Below are 19376 nucleotides of genomic sequence, written 5' to 3'. Positions count from 1 at the left end.
GTCACCCGCAGAGACGTAGAAAGCCATCTGCCGGAGGGACACAGTCGTGACCTGTATGTAGGGGACGAGGTCACCTTCACCCGGCACAAGTGTGCCAAAGGACCCTACGCCCTCCATGTGCATCGCCTGACGGAGGAGGAGCTACGGTGTGAGGAGGAGCAAGAGGGCCCGGACGGGTCTGAAACTGAAACCAACCAACAAGAAAGAACAGGAGGACGCCGTCGTTGAAGTACGGTAGAGAGAGACTGTATAAAGTTGCCCGTCGGGGTACCAAGAACTGTTACTTATTTAAAATATGTTCCCCGTTGGGACAAAGTGTGAACTGATGCCCGTGTGTCCCTAGTTCCTAATAGCTGGCCGAGGACTGAGAGCGGCCATATCCCCTTTGTATATAGTTGCGCTTCCTAAAGCGCCCCCTACTGGTTTTATGGGAAAACCATTTTTCTTCAAGAGACTGTCGCACTTTACCCGGTCACAAGTTGCACCGTGACCGGAGGAACCAGCGACAGGAATGTTTACAAGAATGTTATTTATGAAAACGTTTTATTGCTGATATATATATGATGTTTTATATGTTTATATGTTGATGTTTATGGAAAAAAAAAAAATTGTATGTTTTGGATGTTTTTATATCTTACAGCCCGAGGACGTGCTGTGGTTTACCAGGGGGGAATGTAGCACCCTGAGGATTCGGCTGCTACAGGGGTATTACACCTCAAGCCAGAGGTGTGGTATTCCACTCCCGGGTAAGGATGGAGTGTGGAACTGAGCTCAGTAGGCTGCATGCACTACACACATCCCATTTCCGGGGGACAGACCAATGGTACTCCCACTAGAGAAATGTGCAGGTACGACAGTGTCTGTCCCTGGCTGGAGTGGGAGGGGGGTGGAACATCCCAGTAGTGTAGGGGCAGATAGGGGGAGCAGTCTGGGTAGTGCTAGGAGCTCATTGGGTGCTGGTCACCTGAGCTCACACATAGAGGGAGTATATAAGGTGGGAACCATCTTAGATCAGGGTCAGTCAGTCTGTCAGTCTTTTGTCAGAGTAGAGTCAGAGGAAGAGAGCAGAGGAGAAGAGCAGCTCCAAGGCCCAAAGAGAGAGAGGAGAAAGAAGGACCCAGAGGGGGAGAAGAGAGAACTCCAAGAACCCAAGATTAGATCAGAGGGTGAAGAGTTGGCACAAGGGTACCGGATCCCAAGCTGGTGGAGGGCACTAATCCTTAGCCAGAGACCGGAGGTCGTGGGCAGGATCTGCCACCGACCACCCACTAAATCCACCCGGAAGGCAAACCAAGAATAGGGTCAGGGAACCCAGAGACAAGGGTTTACCAACAAGAGGCCCGAGGGAGCCGGACTTAGGTGGATCCCTGGTGGGGAAGGCCAGAGAGAAGGAACGTCAGAAAGGGACCTCAGGATCACGCTCCAGAATTACTTGGGAGTTGGCCGAGTCCAGGACCTGGTGGACGCAGCACGGCTCGGGCGGTCACTCAAGGCCGGAGTGACCAGCGTAACAGCAGTAAGTAAAGACCCTGAACTGCACAGCCCGACTCTGAGTCTCATTACCATCCTCACTGCACCTCCACAACCACCATCCTCTACACCTGACCCCCTGAGGCTATACCCCTCCCGTTGGGGGTTATACTATCAGAGCTGCACAAACACCACCAGCCTCAGCGGACCCTGCTGCAGCGGCGGCCGTATTGACCGCAAATCAACGGGTGGCGTAGTCGACTAAAGAACATCCAGCAACATCTGTAGGACTGCCACACACTGAGCTTGACACCCTGGGCACGGACCGGGTCACCGCCACTCGGAGACTACAACCCCCATCTGATCCGGCTCCGGGTATCCCCCAAACAACACTGGCCCAGGGGGCGCGTCATAAGCAATCACGAAGCAACAGCAGAGAGGCGGTGCTGGACCTGGGGAGGGTGTGTAATGGATCTTTTTACTACTTCAATCAAGTTTTGGCCAATGAGGTGAAAAAGGCTATTCCTGGAAAAGTTATTTAAGGCTATGTTCACATGGTGCATCTTTTCTGCAGGCAAAACCTGCCTTCTTGGCAGTAAAGAAGCTGCTTACAAAAAGCAGGTTTTGGTGTGGGTATGTGTCTTATGTCTTCATTACATGTTTAATAAAGTTAGATTTATTCACCAAAAAGGCAGCAAAAACGCTGAAAGAATTGACATGTTGCAGTTTTCAAAAACGTTGGACTTTTCCAATTCACTCAAAAAACAACAACAATTGTGTGCATGAGATTTCTGTAATCTCATAGCTTTTGCTGGTACGGTAAAAATCAGTCTTTAATTTGCATAAAAAAGAGAAAAAGAGGCACTGCAACAATGCAACGTGTGAACATAGCATAAGATACAATAGAAGAAATGCCTACGATGTTATGGAAATCCAGAGAATATTCCTAGCATTAAACAGTAAAAAGTCACAGCAATTCCTCTTCTATTCTCCTTTTCTTTTACTTCATTTTTTCTCACATTACAGTAAAGAATGTAGAAGATATACAGAAATTTCTTATACAGTACAGACCAAAAGTTTGGACACACCTTCTCATTTAAAGATTTTTCTGCATTTTCATGACTATGAAAATTGTACATTCACACTGAAGGCATCAAAACTATGAATTACCACATGTGGAATTATATACTTAACAAAAAAGTGTGAAACAACTGAAAATATGTCTTATATTCTAGGTTCTTCAAAGTAGCCACCTTTTGCTTTGATGACTGCTTTGCACACTCTTGGCATTCTCTTGATGAGCTTCCAGAGGTAGTCACCGGAAATGGTCTTCCAACAATCTTGAAGGAGTTCCCAGAGATGTTTAGCACTTGTTGGCCCTTTTGCCTTCACTCTGCGGTCCAGCTCACCCCAAACCATCTCGATTGGGTTCAGGTCTGGTGACTGTGGAGGCCAGGTCATCTGGCGTAGCACCCCATCACTCTCCTTCTTGGTCAAATAGCCCTTACACAGCCTGGAGGTGTTTGGGGTCATTGTCCTGTTGAAAAATAAATGATGGTCCAACTAAACGCAAACCGGATGGAATAGCATGCCGCTGCAAGATGCTGTGGTAGCCATGCTGGTTCAGTATGCCTTCAATTTTGAATAAATCCCCAACAGTGTCACCAGCAAAGCACCCCCACACCATCACACCTCCTCCTCCATGCTTCATGGTGGGAACCAGGCATGTAGAGTCCATCCGTTCACCTTTTCTGCGTCGCACAAAGACACGGTGGTTGGAACCAAAGATCTCAAATTTGGACTCATCAGACCAAAGCACAGATTTCCACTGGTCTAATGTCCATTCCTTGTGTTCTTTAGCCAAAACAAGTCTCTTCTGCTTGTTGCCTGTCCTTAGCAGTGGTTTCCTAGCAGCTATTTTACCATGAAGGCCTGCTGCACAAAGTCTCCTCTTAACAGTTGTTGAAGAGATGTGTCTGCTGCTAGAACTCTGTGTGGCATTGACCTGGTCTCTAATCTGAGCTGCTGTTAACCTGCGATTTCTGAGGCTGGTGACTCGGATAAACTTATCCTCAGAAGCAGAGGTGACTCTTGGTCTTCCTTTCCTGGGGCGGTCCTCATGTGAGCCAGTTTCTTTGAAGCGCTTGATAGTTTTTGCAACAGCACTTGGGGACACTTTCAAAGTTCTCTCAATTTTTCGCACTGATTGACCTTCATTTCTTATAGTAATGATGGCCACTCGTTTTTCTTTACTTAGCTGCTTTTTTCTTGCCATAATACAAATTCTAACAGTCTATTCAGTAGGACTATCAGTTGTGTATCCACCAGACTTCTGCACAACACAACTGATGGTCCCAACCCCATTTATAAGGCAAGAAATACCACTTATTAAACCTGACAGGGCACACCTGTGAAGTGAAAACCATTTCCGGTGACTACCTCTTGAAGCTCATCAAGAGAATGCCAAGAGTGTGCAAAGCAGTCATCAAAGCAAAAGGTGGCTACTTTGAAGAACCTAGAATATAAGACATATTTTCAGTTGTTTCACACTTTTTTGTTAAGTATATAATTCCACATGTGTTAATTCATAGTTTTGATGCCTTCAGTGAGAATGTACTATTTTCATAGTCATGAAAATACAGAAAAATCTTTAAATGAGAAGGTGTGTCCAAACTTTTGGTCTGTACTGTATATTATTTCCATCTCCCTCCTCCATGGCTTTTATCTGGCTGTAAGATATCTGGCTGCAGCAGGACCCTCCCCCTTTGCTGTACCTGCAGTAAGATAAAAGATAGCTAAGCCACACCCCCTTAAATAATGGACACTTTGCCTCCAGCCAAGATGGAGCTGATCAGAAGGAACTTAGTTTGTATTTTCTGAAACTTTTGCCAAGTTTCTATGGATCCTTGTTTCCCCTCATATAAGACAATAGAGGCTGGAATGCCTGATACCTCTTATACATACACCGGGATCTAGTTGCTTTTTAGGATGTTATAGGACGGATCATTGCATAGAAAATTATTCTCTGGGCATAAATTAAAGTGCGCAGCCCCCAACTTGTAATTTTTAAATTTCTCACAAAGTAGCGACACTCCTTGCTGAGATAATACCACTATATAATGGCTATTTTATGTTCACATCAGCAATTGGTAACTACATGGTTCAACATAATCATAGGTGCAATATACCGATGAGTGAATCAGATGAAACTCGATGCACCAGATTTGCTGCATCAAATGTATTCAAAGTGAATCAATCAAATTGCTGGTAAAGGACATTTATTGTGAGTGGAGATCCAAGAAAATAATAAATGGGGGTGGGATTAAAGAACAAAAAATGTCATAATTACTTCTCCCATCACCTGTATTTATACTGCAGCTCCCCACCCGGTCCTCCACTGGCTTGCTTCCTCTGTCCAGCTCCAGTCTTCAGATGAAACTCGATTCACCAGAATCGCTGGCTGGTAAACTCGATTTGCATCAAATGTATTCAATCTGAATCAATCAAATTGCTGGTTAAAAGACAAACTTATGATGAGTCGAGATCCAAAAACATAATAAATGGAGGGGTTAAAAAACAAAAAATTTCATAATTACTTCTCCCATCACCTGTGTTTACACCGCAGCTCTCCACCCGCTCGGAGCACCAGATTCGCTGGCTGGTAAACTCGATTTGCATCAAATGTATTCAATGAGAATCAATCAAATTGCTGGTAAAAGACATTTATTGTGAGTGGAGATCCAAGAACATAATAAATGGAGGCGTTAAAAATCAATAAAAAACAAAAAATATTATAATTACTTCTCCCATCACCTGTGTTTATACTGCAGCTCCCCACCCGGTCCTCCGCTGGCTTGCTTCCTCCGTCCAGCTGCAGTCTTCTGTCTTCAGTCTCTTCCACTCTTCTTTGCCTCCGGCATTGTTAATCCCTTGATTGAGATCATGATGTGCATCATCCCACGATGTCATGATGTCACCTGAGGAATTGCCAAAGAGAGGAGATGGAAGAGAAGAATGGAGCCGGTTTAAGGGAAATTGCCAGCAAAGTACTGTGTGGGGAGCTGCAGTGCCAGGACAAGTGAGGGGCGAGGTGAGGATAATATTTTTTTCTTTCTGCCTTAATAAAAATAAAATAAAATGGCGATCATCTGGCCAACATTTTGCTGGATTGGAGCGAATCGAATCACAAAAATTTCTGTTTTGGAGAATCACATTTTTTGGGGTGAAATTCTAAATAAATTCAATTTGCTCATCTCTGGTACAATGCTATGAAATTAAAGGCACATGACATTTGTCACACGACAGGGACCAGTCACATGTGATGGACCTCATTAACTAGAATCATATCAGTAGGGCTTTTAGCAAGGAGTCCATCATTCTATTAAGGTCCTATCCACACATTACGCAGGACTGCATGCAAATATATGGCATTATCTAAGAGAGGTTCAATATTAACATGTCAGCAGAATATCAGAATATTCATCTCCACTGCATCATCAAAAGACTTTTATATTACTTACTGTTAGAACAAAATTGAGAAAGAAAGTTAAAAATAGCGGAAAATAATCCTGACATAGCGCCACAAGCTCCGCAATACATCTATAATCTATAGAAAACTTAAGACACATAAAACTGAGCACTGTCTTCATCATCCGTCACAGCAGGCTGGCGTCTATACGAGGCAGAGGTGAAGAACCTGCTGTTTTCCTGCACTAGATGTATTTCAGCCATCTTTTTCATTGTGAAAGGCGTAACAAGCTTCAACATTGCCTGGAAAGAGCAGCGGCGGATACATGGGGTGAAGCCCTGAAAACTAAACTTCCACCTATAGAACGCAGCAGGGAAGTAATGACACATTCGCCCTCTCAGAAGTAAGAGAAGAGCATAGAGGTGCAAGAAAACACATCAAAGGCAAAAGGAAAAAACTGTGTCTATAATCAGAAAGACAATCCAACTAGAGACTAGTAGCAGCGGCCTCTAGGAGCAAAACTGTAAATAATATAATACTGCCCTATGTACAAGAATATAATTACTATAATACTGCCCTATGTACAAGAATATAACTACTATAATACTGCCCCTATATGCAAGAATATAACTACTATAATACTGCTCCTATGTACAAGAATATTACTACTATAATACTGCCCCCTATGTACAAGAATATAACTACTATAATACTGCCCCTTATGTACAGGAATATAACTACTATAATACTGCCCCCTATGTACACGAATATAACTACTATAATATTGCCCTATGTACAAGAATATAACTACTATAATACTGCCCCTTATGTACAGGAATATAACTACTATAATACTGCTCCTATGTACAAGAATATAACTACTATAATTTTGCCCTATGTACAAGAATATAACTACTATAATACTGCCCCTTATGTACAAGAATATAACTACTATAATACTGCCCCTTATGTACAAGAATATAACTACTATAATACTGCACCTATGTACAAGAATATAACTACTATAATACTGCCCCTATGTACAAGAATATAACTACTATAATACTGCTCCTATGTGCAAGAATATAACTACTTTAATACTGCTCCTATGTACAAGAATATAACTACTATAATACTGCTCCTATGTGCAAGAATATAACTACTATAATACTGCCCCTATGTACAAGAATATAACTACTTTAATACTGCTCCTATGTACAAGAATATAACTACTTTAATACTGCTCCTATGTACAAGAATATAACTACTATAATACTGCTCCTATGTACAAGAATATAACTACTATAATACTGCCCCCTATGTACAAGAATATAACTACTACAATACTGCTCCTATGTACAAGAATATAACTACTATAACACTGCCCCTATGTACAAGAATATAATTACTATATTACTGTTCCTATGTACAAGAATATAACTACTATAATACAGCCTCAATGTACAAGAATATAACTACTATAACACTGCCCCTATATACAAGAATATAATTACTATATTACTGCTCCTATGTACAAGAATATAACTACTATAATACTGCTCCTATATACAAGAATATAACTACTATAATACTGCTCCTATGTACAAGAATATAATTACTATATTACTGCTCCTATGTACAAGAATATAACTACTATAATACTGCCCTTATGTACAAGAATATAAGTACTATAATACTGCCCCCTATGTACAAGAATATAACTACTATAATACTGCCACTGTGTACAAGAATATAACTACTATAATACTGCCTCAATGTACAAGAATATAACTACTATAATACTGCCCCCTATGTACAAGAATATAACTACTATAATACTGCTCCTATGCACATGAATATAACTACTATAATACTGCCCCTACGTACAAGAATTTATCTACTATTATACTGCTCCTATGTACAAGAATTTACTATTATACTGCTCCTATGTAGAAGAATATAACTACTATAATTCTCCTCCTATGTACAAGAATATAACTACTATAATACTTCTCCTATGTACAAGAATATAACTACTATAATACTGCCCCCGATGTACAAGAATATAACTACTATAATACTGCCCCCTATGTACAAGAATATAACTACTATAATACTGCTCCTATGTACAAGAATATAACTACTATAATACTGCTCCTATGCACATGAATATAACTACTATAATACTGCCCCTACGTACAAGAATTTATCTACTATTATACTGCTCCTATGTACAAGAATTTACTATTATACTGCTCCTATGTACAAGAATATAACTACTATAATTCTGCTCCTATGTACAAGAATATAACTACTATAATACTGCTCCTATGTACAAGAATATAACTACTATAATACTGCCCCTATGTACATGAATATAACTACTATAATACTGCTCCTATGTACAAGAATATAACTACTATAATACTGCTCCTATGTACAAGAATATAACTACTATAATACTGCTCCCTATATACAAGAATATAACTACTATAATACTGCCCCTATATACAAGAATATAACTACTATAATACTGCCCCTATATAAAAGAATATATCTACTATAATACTGCCCCCTATGTACAAGAATTTAACTACTATTATACTGCTCCTATGTACAAGAATATAAATACTATAATACTGCTCCTATGTACAAGAATATAACTACTATAATATTGCTCCTATGTACAAGAATTTAACTACTATAATACTGCCCCTATGTACAAGAATATAACTACTATAATACTGCCCCCTATGTACAAGAATATAACTACTATAACACTGCCCCTAAGTACAAGAATATAATTACTATATTACTGCTCCTATGTACAAGAATATAACTACTATAATACAGCCCCAATGTACAAGAATATAACTACTACAACACTGCCCCTATATACAAGAATATAATTACTATATTACTGCTCCTATGTACAAGAATATAACTACTATAATACTGCCCCAATGCACAAGAATATAACTACTATAACACTGCCCCTATGTACAAGAATATAATTACTATATTACTGCTCCTATGTACAAGAATATAACTACTATAATACAGCCCCAATGTACAAGAATATAACTACTACAACACTGCCCCTATATGCAAGAATATAATTACTATATTACTGCTCCTATGTACAAGAATATAACTACTATAATACTGTCCCAATGTACAAGAATATAGCTACTATAACACTGCCCCTATGTACAAGAATATTATTACTATATTACTGCTCCTATGTACAAGAATATAACTACTATAATACTGCCCTTATATACAAGAATATAACTACTATAATACTGCCACTGTGTACAAGAATATTACTACTATAATACTGCCCCAATGTACAAGAATATAACTACTATAATACTGCTCCTATATTCAAGAATATAACTACTATAATACTGCTCCCATGTACAAGAATATAACTACTATAATACTGCTCCTATGCACATGAATATAACTACTATAATACTGCTCCTATGTACAAGAATATAACTACTATAATACTGCCCCCTATGTACAAGAATTTAACTACTATTATACTGCTCCTATGTACAAGAATATAAATACTATAATACTGCACCCTATGTACAATAATATAACTACTATAATATTGCTCCTATGTACAAGAATTTAACTACTATAATACTGCCCCTATATATAAGAATATAACTACTATAATACTGCCCCTATGTACAAGAATATAACTACTATAATACAGCCTCCTATGTACAAGAATATAACTACTATAATACTGCCTCCTAAGTACAAGAATATAACTACTATAATACTGCCCCTATGTACAAGAATATAACTATAATAATAATAATAATAATAGTTTATTTTTATAGCGCCAACATATTCCGCAGCACTTTACAAATTTTAGGGGGGACTTATACAGACAATACAGAATAAGCATATCTCATATCGAACGGAGTGAGGGCCCTGCTCGCGAGCTTACAGTCTATGAGGAAGTGGGGGAGACACAAAAGGTAAAAAGTACATATATTGTATAATGCAGCCTTGATATACTGAATAGGATAAATAATAATACATGGACTGGTCGCCAGCCAGTATGTGTGCAGTCCTGACAGAGGCTTTTATGTGCATGGTTGGTTTGAACCCGAAGTTGAAGAAGATTTTAATATGGGGGAAAGCTGGGATGGACAGAGTGTGTTTAGGTGATACGCCAGTCTAAAGAAATGTGTTTTTAGGGTTCGCTTGAAACTGTGGGTATTGGGAATTAATCGAACTGTCCTGGGTAGTGCATTCCAGAGAATTGGCGCAGCACGCGAGAAATCTTGGAGACGGGAGTGGGAAGTTCGGATTATGGAGGATTTTAGTTTCAAGTCATTTGCAGAACGGAGGGCACGTGTAGGGTGGTAGACTGAGACAAGGGAGGAGATGTAGGGGGGTACTGAAGCATGGAGCGCTTTGTGGGTAAGCGTGATAAGTTTAAAACGAACTCTATATTGGATGGGCAACCAATGCAATGACTGGCACAGGGAAGAGGCATCTGAGTAGCGGTTGGCGAGGAATATGATCCTGGCTGCTGCGTTCAGGACGGATTGGAGAGGGGAGAGTTTAGTAAGAGGGAGACCGATTAGTAGAGCGTTGCAAGTCAAGACGAGAATGAATAAGAGTGACAGTAAGAGTTTTTGCCGAGTCAAAGGTGAGAAAAGTCCTGATTCTTGAGATGTTTTTGAGGTGTAGATGACATGAACGAGCGAGTGATTTGATGTGAGGAGTGAAAGAAAGATCTGAATCAAAAATGACCCCAAGACAGCGGGCTTGTAGCTGGGGAGTAATGGTTGAGCCACAAACGGAGATGGCAATATCGGGCACAGGTAGATTAATGGAGGGAGGAAAGACGAGTAGTTCAGTTTTTGACAGATTCAGTTTTAGGTAGAGGGAGGACATAATGTTAGACACAGCAGAAAGACAATCACTGGTCTTTTGTAGTAATGCAGGGTTGATGTCCGGAGCAGAGGTGTATAATTGGGTGTCATCAGCATAGAGATGGTACTGAAAACCGAATCTACTGATTGTTTGTCCAATAGGAGCGGTGTATAAGGAGAAAAGAAGGGGGCCTAGGACTGATCCTTGAGGAACCCCGACAGTAAGAGGAAGTAGGGAGGAGGAGGAGCGAAAGACACAGAGAAGGAGCGGTCAGAGAGATAGGAGGAGAACCAGGAGAGAACCGTGTCCTTGAGGCCAATAGTGCGGAGCATAGTGAGGAGGAGCTGGTGATCCACAGTGTCAAATGCTGCAGAGAGATCCAGGAGAATCAGCAGGGAGTAGTGACCATTAGATTTAGCTGTTAGTAGATCATTAGAGACTTTAGTGAGGGCAGTTTCAGTAGAATGTAAAGAGCGGAAACCAGATTGTAAAGGGTCAAGAAGAGAGTTGTCTGAGAGATAGCGGATTAGACGGGAGTGGACCAGGCGTTCCAGGAGTTTAGAGATAAAGGGAAGATTGGAAACAGGTCTGTAGTTGGCCGTGCAGTTCTGGTCGAGGGATGGTTTTTTAAGTAATGGTTGTATGCTGGCGTGTTTAAAAGAAGAGGGAAAGATACCAGATGAGAGGGAAAGGTTGAAAATTTTAGTTAGGTGAGAGGTGACAGCTGGAGCAAGGGACTGAAGGAGATGTGAGGGAATAGGGTCGCTGGTGCAGGTGGTAGGGCGAGAAGATGCAAGGAGCCTGATCACTTCATCTTCCGTGACTGGTTCGAAGTCAGAAAATGAGCAAGATACAATGTGGCGGGGGGGAGCATGCATAACATTTGGGGATTGGGAGAAAATTTCCTGTCGGATATGGTCAATTTTTTCTTTGAAATAGTTAGCCAGATCGTCAGCGCTGAGGTCGGTGGTCGGGGCCTGTGCTATTTGATTGAGGAGAGAATGAAACGTGTCAAAGAGTCGTTTAGGATTATTGGAAAGTGAGATGATGAGGTTGTTAAAGTAGGTTTGTTTGGAGAGGTGAAGGGCAGAGTTATATGTTTTCAGCATAAATTTATAGTGGAGGAAATCTTCGGGCAGATTTGATTTTCTCCACAGCCGTTCAGCGCACCTGGAGTACCTCTGGAGAAGACGTGTTTGAGGCGTGTGCCAGGGTTGTCGCCGTCTATGCCGAATTGTTCTTTGTGTAGGAGGTGCGGCTTCATCCAGGGTGCATAGCATTATTTTGTTATAATGCTTCAATGCAGATTCGGGACATGAGAGGGAGGAGATTGGGGCCAATGATGATTGCAACCTTTTTATAAATTTCTGGGTGTTAATGGCGCGTAAATTTCTATAAGTGTGGACGGTGGGAGTGTCTTGAGTAGAGTCACAGTTCTTGACAGAGAATGAAAGAAGATTATGGTCAGAGAGTGGAAGGGGAGAGTTAGTAAAGTCATGTACTGAGCAAAGCCGGGAGAAGATCAGGTCCAATGTGTTCCCGTCCTCATGTGTAGGAGAATTAGCAAGCTGTGAAAGGCCGAAGGAGGAGGTTAATGATAAAAGATGCGTGGCAGATGGGGAAAGAGGATCGCCAATTGGGATGTTAAAGTCTCCCATGATTATCGTGGGGATGTCGCAGGATAGAAAATTTGTAAGCCAGGCAGCAAAGTGATCCAGGAATTGACGGAGGGGACCTGGGGGGCGATAGACAACCGCCACTCGCAGGGAGAAGGGCCGGTAGAGTCTGACTGTGTGGGCCTCAAAGGACGGGAAGATAAGGGAGGGTACAGGGGGGATAACCTGAAAAGTACATTTTGTTGAAAGAAGCAGACCAACACCTCCACCTGATCTGTTGTCAGGTCGCGGGGTATGAGAGAAATGTAGGCCACCATAGGAGAGAGCTGCAGCGGCGGTGGTGTCCGACTGCTGGATCCAGGTTTCAGTGAGAGCCAGAAGGTTGAGGGAATTAGAGAGGAAAAAGTCATGGATGTAAGAGAGTTTATTACAAGCTGAGCGTGCATTCCAAAGGGCACAGTTGAATGAGACAGAAGATATGCAGGGAATATTAATGAGATTAGCAGGGTTTCTGAATGTAACAGGGAAAGAGTTAGTGTTATTATTACTGGAGGGTCCTGGGTTGGGAGAAATATCACCTGCGACTAATAGAAGGAAGATACAGAGAGTGAGCAGATGATTGAGTGATTTGTGAGAGCGTTTCCTGCGTTGTATGGTGGGAATGAATGGATCTGCGTGGTATAACATTGTGAAGAGAGCATGACAACTGTACATAGGAGAAGAGAGGAGTGAGGGATTAATATGGATGAAGTGTGCCGCATTTGTGGGAGAACGTTGAATGTGGATGATTGTAGCAACCAGAGTATAAATGGCACAGATACAAATGGTGAATACTGTTTGCCAAAAAGATGACCTGGAAGCAAGTTTGTTTAATTGTCTTGCATGTCTTACCTGTCTCCTGCCCTGTCCAACTGCCATTTTCTAACTGCCAGGGCACTTTGCTAAATTATGGCACTTCGATAAAGTATGCATAAATGCTATATGCATAAATGCCCCCGCATAAATGCCTCCCCTTAACTAAGTCTCAATATATAGGGACGTATCTGCTTAGATCTGCACAGATTTAACTCATTAACAAACAATCACTAGCTTAAAAGACAACAGGAGACCATAAAGTGCAGGGAAAAAAAAAAACAGACTAGTAAACTCGGCATGGATCATAAACTCTTAAAGTAAGTGTGATGACCTTTAAGTATCATGGAATAAAAAAGCTAGAGGAGTGAAAAAATATATACCAGAAATTGATAGGCTGCAGAGCATTGCATGGAGATATAATGCAGTTTTCAGGACAGATCACACAAGCAGTGAAAAATATATACCAGAAATTGATAGGCTGCAGAGCATTGCATGGAGATATAATGCAGTTTTCAGGACAGATCACACAAGCAGTGAAAAATATATACCAGAAATTGATAGGCTGCAGAGCATTGCATGGAGATATAATGCAGTTTTCAGGACAGATCACACAAGCAGTGAAAAATATATACCAGAAATTGATAGGCTGCAGAGCATTGCATGGAGATATAATGCAGTTTTCAGGACAGATCACACAAGCAGTGAAAAATATATACCAGAAATTGATAGGCTGCAGAGCATTGCATGGAGATATAATGCAGTTTTCAGGACAGATCACACAAGCACCTTGTGAAGCAGGTTTTGCTATTACTTATACCTTTTATTTTAATAACTGTTTATGCATACATGTAAATTGTCTCCTTTATAATATCTTGTATATATTTTGTAAACACTGCCCACCTTTCGGGAGTAAATCATTATTATTTACCAGCTTCGTTCTTCTTGTCCTATGTCGAGCAAACACGTTCCTCACCCGCTAATTCACGTTACCTACCAGGTACCCGATCCACCTGTTAAGCGATCGGTGGTGGCAGTATACCAGTATTTATGTGATATTGTGGTTTGAGGGTGGCTGGTCGGAGGTATATATACGTTCCTGGAAGGAACTGGTGGTATATATACGTCCTGTCACATCACGTGCCGCAATAGTCGACATAAATTAGAGCAGCTGCACCCGTGCTTATCCTCTGTCAATACCGTGTTTGACCAGCAGGATAAGGGGGCGCCAGAGAGCTGCAAGGTCTGACCCAAGAGTGGGTGTTGTTTTCATGACAAATTGGTCAATTGGACAATTTGTCATGAAAACAACACCCACTCTTGGGTCAGACCTTGCAGCTCTCTGGCGCCCCCTTATCCTGCTGGTCAAACACGGTATTGACAGAGGATAAGCACGGGTGCAGCTGCTCTAATTTATGTCGACTATTGTGGCACGTGAAGTGACAGGACGTATATATACCACCAGTTCCTTCCAGGAACGTATATATACCTCCGACCAGCCACCCTCAAACCACAATATCACATAAATACTGGTATACTGCCACCACCGATCGCTTAACAGGTGGATCGGGTACCTGGTAAGTAACGTGAATTAGCGGGTGAGGAACGTGTTTGCTCCTATGTACAAGAATATAACTACTATAATACTGCTCCTATGTACAAGAATATAACTACTATAATACTGCCCCTATGTACATGAATATAACTACTATAATACTGCTCCTATGTACAAGAATATAACTACTATAATACTGCTCCTATGTACAAGAATATAACTACTATAATACTGCTCCCTATATACAAGAATATAACTACTATAATACTGCCCCTATATACAAGAATATAACTACTATAATACTGCCCCTATATACAAGAATATATCTACTATAATACTGCCCCCTATGTACAAGAATTTAACTACTATTATACTGCTCCTATGTACAAGAATATAAATACTATAATACTGCACCCTATGTACAAGAATATAAATACTATAATACTGCACCCTATGTACAAGAATATAACTACTATAACACTGCCCCTATGTACAAGAATATAATTACTATATTACTGCTCCTATGTACAAGAATATAACTACTATAATACAGCCCCAATGTACAAGAATATAACTACTACAACACTGCCCCTATATGCAAGAATATAATTACTATATTACTGCTCCTATGTACAAGAATATAACTACTATAATACTGTCCCAATGTACAAGAATATAGCTACTATAACACTGCCCCTATGTACAAGAATATTATTACTATATTACTGCTCCTATGTACAAGAATATAACTACTATAATACTGCCCTTATATACAAGAATATAACTACTATAATACTGCCACTGTGTACAAGAATATTACTACTATAATACTGCCCCAATGTACAAGAATATAACTACTATAATACTGCTCCTATATTCAAGAATATAACTACTATAATACTGCTCCCATGTACAAGAATATAACTACTATAATACTGCTCCTATGCACATGAATATAACTACTATAATACTGCTCCTATGTACAAGAATATAACTACTATAATACTGCCCCCTATGTACAAGAATTTAACTACTATTATACTGCTCCTATGTACAAGAATATAACTACTATAATACTGCCCCTATGTACATGAATATAACTACTATAATACTGCTCCTATGTACAAGAATATAACTACTATAATACTGCTCCCTATATACAAGAATATAACTACTATAATACTGCCCCTATATACAAGAATATAACTACTATAATACTGCCCCTATATACAAGAATATATCTACTATAATACTGCCCCCTATGTACAAGAATTTAACTACTATTATACTGCTCCTATGTACAAGAATATAAATACTATAATACTGCACCCTATGTACAAGAATATAACTACTATAATATTGCTCCTATGTACAAGAATTTAACTACTATAATACTGCCTCTATGTACAAGAATATAACTACTATAATACTGCCCCAATGTACAAGAATATAACTACTACAACACTGACCCTATATGCAAGAATATAATTACTATATTACTGCTCCTATGTACAAGAATATAACTACTATAATACAGCCCCAATGTACAAGAATATAACTACTACAACACTGACCCTATATGCAAGAATATAATTACTATATTACTGCTCCTATGTACAAGAATATAACTACTATAATACTGTCCCAATGTACAAGAATATAACTACTATAACACTGCCCCTATGTACAAGAATATTATTACTATATTACTACCCCTATGTATAAGAATATAACTACTATAATACTGCCCTTATTTACAAGAATATAACTACTATAATACTGCCACTGTGTACAAGAATATAACTACTATAATACTGCCCCAATGTACAAGAATATAACTACTATAATACTGCTCCTATATTCAAGAATATAACTACTATAATACTGCTCCCATGTACAAGAATATAACTACTATAATACTGCTCCTATGCACATGAATATAACTACTATAATACTGCTCCTATGTACAAGAATATAACTACTATAATACTGCTCCTAGGTACAAGAATATAACTACTATAATTCTGCTCCTATGTACAAGAATATATCTACTATAATACTGCCCCCTATGTACAAGAATTTAACTACTGTTATACTGCTCCTATGTACAAGAATATAAATACTATAATACTGCACCCTATGTACAAGAATATAACTACTATAATATTGCTCCTATGTACAAGAATTTAACTACTATAATACTGCCCCTATGTACAAGAATATAACTACTATAATACTGCCCCTATGTACAAGAATATAACTACTATAATACTGCCCCTATATACAAGAACATAACTACTATAATACTTCTCCTATGTACAAGAATATAACTACTATAATACTGCCCCTATGTACAAGAATATAACTACTATAATACTGCCCCTATGTTCAAGAATATAGCTACTATAATACTGCTCCTATATACAAGAACATAACTACTATAATACTTCTCCTATGTACAAGAATATAACTACTATAATACTGCCCCCGATGTACAAGAATATAACTACTATAATACTGCCCCCTATGTACAAGAATATAACTACTATAATACTGCTCCTATGTACAAGAATATAACTAGTATAATACTGCCCCCTATGTACAAGAATATAACTACTATAATACTGCCCCCTATGTACAAGAATATAACTACTATAATATTGCCCCCTATATTCAAGAATATAACTACTATAATACTGCCCCCTATGTACAAGAATATAACTAGTATAATACTGCCCCCTATATTCAAGAATATAACTACTATAATACTGCCCCCTATGTACAAGAATATAACTAGTATAATACTGCCCCTTTATATGAGATTTTAACTACTATAATACTGTCCCCTATGTACAAGAATATAACCACTATGTTACGCCCACCGGTGGCACAAGTGGATTTGTGGACCCACTGTGCCACGGACTGGGCCTGCTCTGGAGGGGCATAACTAAGCAGCTACCTTGGTGTTCGCTGGTGCCTCTAGTGGTGAGGTCAGGCTTCTGCAGCAGGTAGCTTCCAGGTACCACTCCAGGGTGGTATCCAGCAGATGCTGCTGTCACCAGGGGTCAGATTAGCTGACACTGATAAGGGCTCCGTGCAGACTCAGCAGATTTAGTACCGGCTCACTGATATTGAGACTTGGATAGGGGAACATTCAGACACTGGCTGCATTGGGACCAGGGGACTTAGGGAACGGAACAGGCCGCACCAGGACAAGGGGACAATGTTCAGGGCACTGGCCACACCGGGACCAGGGGATTTACAACTCACTAGCAGTAAACCTTACTAACTAATGATTAACTCGTTGCTTGGCGACTCCCTAGGGGAGAGGGAGTCTTTTATACCAGATGCCTCCCATCTATTGGCTGGGAGCCATCTTGCAGGTGTACTACTTATGTTAAATGCCTCTCAGCAACAAGCTGAGAGCATTTAGCATGCTCGCAGCCTCTTTAAGAATGGGAAGCTTGCGCACTTCATTATTAAGCACACCTCCGGGACTGCGGCGCGCGCACGAACAAGAAAGCAGGACCAGAGGCATGCCAGAGACTGCGCTAAGGACCAGGGTGGTGAGTAAGCCTGGTGTCCCTACATGGAAGGAGAAGGGAAAAGCATGCTGGTGCACTGGATATAACGTTACAGTACCCCCCCTTTACGCCACCTCTTCTCCAAACCCGCGAGGACTCTCTGTAGAGAAGTTGGAGGTCAACACCTCATCACGGACTCCCACGACTTCTCATCAGGACTACGATCTTTTCTGTCCACTAGAAGAAAAGTGACACCTCTCACCATCTTCTCGACTAGGATACTTCTCTCTCAAGCCATCCTCAACATAGGACGAAGCGGGCGTAGTACCAGGAACTGGGCATTGGAAAGTCTCTCTCTGTATGCTGAGATTAGCTACCCCCCCAGAGGATTCAAGGACAGACTGGAGTTCCTCTGCCTGGTTGGTGGATTGCAGAGACTTGGAAGTTATCACCGCCTTGATATTATCTTCACCATACTTACAAGAGACTGAAGATACATCCACGAAGCGGGGAGGTTCCTGGGACCAGGTCATTGGAACAATCATCTAGACTGTGTGGGGACATCACCTCCGCTTCCCTTCCTTTGGAGGTAACAGAACACAGCAACTCGGCGTCTAGCAGACCTGGTGGAGAAGATGACAACACTGCTGACTGACCTTGATGTATGGGGACCAGACACCTATTGTGTTCCCAACTAAGCACCATGTGGAGTCTCCAGACTAGAAGAGGCACCTGAGTTCTCATCTCTGGACGTCTGATGGGAATACCAGACACGTGGAAAGCGATCTTCTCCGTGTATAATGCTCCTATCTGGAGCTTAAGCTGTTGCTTCATGACTTGACTGCTTATGAGTAGGGCTTGTCCTTTACCCAACAACCCCCCCACTGGATTCTGGAGCTGTCGGATGGGAATCTGACACCGACTCCGTACTGCTTGCAGACTGAACTCCCCCGCCGACCCGAAGCCTCCACTTGCCACGGAGA

Source organism: Phyllobates terribilis, unplaced genomic scaffold (assembly GCF_046119375.1).
Source record: "Phyllobates terribilis strain yellow unplaced genomic scaffold, ASM4611937v1 Scaffold_4__5_contigs__length_816908805, whole genome shotgun sequence".
In the NCBI taxonomy this organism is placed as follows: domain Eukaryota; kingdom Metazoa; phylum Chordata; class Amphibia; order Anura; family Dendrobatidae; genus Phyllobates; species Phyllobates terribilis.
Note: the sequence above shows the minus strand (reverse complement) of the source record.